The sequence below is a fragment of the Octopus bimaculoides genome, chromosome 1 (genome assembly GCF_046866305.1).
Source record: "Octopus bimaculoides isolate indiv1 chromosome 1, ASM4686630v1, whole genome shotgun sequence".
Classification (NCBI taxonomy): Eukaryota; Metazoa; Mollusca; class Cephalopoda; order Octopoda; family Octopodidae; genus Octopus; species Octopus bimaculoides.
The window spans coordinates 191,449,715-191,451,490 of NC_142928.1; positions in this window are offsets into that span (position 1 = coordinate 191,449,715).

Here is a 1,776-nt window from a genome sequence, read left to right on the forward strand (position 1 = left end):
TAGACACCTTCACCCTCATCATTGACATCATCATCATCATCATCATCATCATCATCATCATCATCATCATCATCATCATCATCATCTTCCTCTTCTTCACCGTCATCATTATCCTCATCACCATCATCATCACCACCACCAACACCACCACCACCACCATCATCATCATCATCATCATCATCATCATCATCATCATCATCATCATCCTCATCGTCATCATCGGTATCATCAACCTCCTTATAGCAAAAAAAATAAATAAATAAAAAAATATAAAATCTTTGATCATTGATCTGCAACTGAAATCAATCATGTCACATGTCGCCGAGTTGGCAAAAAGAGGACGGAGGACTGTAAGCCTAATTTCTGTGATACTTTCTCTGCAGAACACAGAAGAAGAGACATGATTAAATAGAAAAGAAGTGAAGATGGAATTTAATCTGCTTCCCTTGTACAATAATATTTATCCTTCCCTTATAATGTTTTTAGTTTTTAATTTTGAATTCTTTTAGTTTTTTGCTTCTTCTTCTGTCTGATTGCTGGAACTTCCCCCCAGTTGTCTGCTTTATTTCCTGCGGTGGTTAAGTCTGTGCTGTCTAGTGCCACAGAATTGAAAGGAAATGTCAAAAAAAAAAAAAAGAAAAAAGATAAGAAAAGAGAAAAAAAAAATCTTTTGCTTCTCATATTCTATCTGGTATATATATATATATATATATATATACATATACATATATATATATATGTACATAAATATATATATATATATATATATATATATATATGTATATATATATATATATATATATATATATATATATATATATATATATATATACACATATATATACATATCATTATATATATATGTATATATATATATATATATATATATATATATATATATGCATGTATACATATGTATATATATATATATATATATATATATATATATATATATATATATATATATATATATATGCATGTATACATATATATATATATATATATATATATATATATATATATATATATATATATATATATATATATATAAATATATGTATATGTATATATATATATGTATTTATGTATATATTCTTGAGCAGATAAAGAAATTCATGGCACGAACTTCAACAGCAATCAATAAACATGAAGAAAAAATGATACGGAAAAATAAAATAGCTATTCAGCAAAGCTTTTATCTAGAAACAACATTACCTTTTGTATTTTTTTTTTTTTGGTTGAAACAGCCATTAATAAAACAAAAGCAAAAACAACAACAACAACAACAACAACAACAGCAATGATAATAATAATAATAGTAAATGAATAAATAAATAAATGAAATGAAATGAAAACTGAGAAGATTGTCACACATGATGAACATAGCAGGAATTTTAAATGTATCTTTTAACTTTGGTAACCTCAACTTTTTATTTTTTGAAATAGCTGCTACGTATAATCTATAAGCTACAGATAATTTTCATTCCTAGCTGGAAACTGAAAGTCCTAAACAAATCTGTCCCGATCTATCATTATAAGAATCGGTTTAAGAGTTGACCATAAAAACTATTTCGGGTTTGGACTTAGCTTCTGTTAGATAATTTGATATTTGCATAATCCATTATTATCATTATTATTATTATTATTATTATTATTATTATTATTATTATTATTATTATTACTATTATTATTATTATTGTTATTATTATTATTATTATTATTATTATTATTATTATTATTATTATTATTATTGTTATTATTATTATTGTTATTATT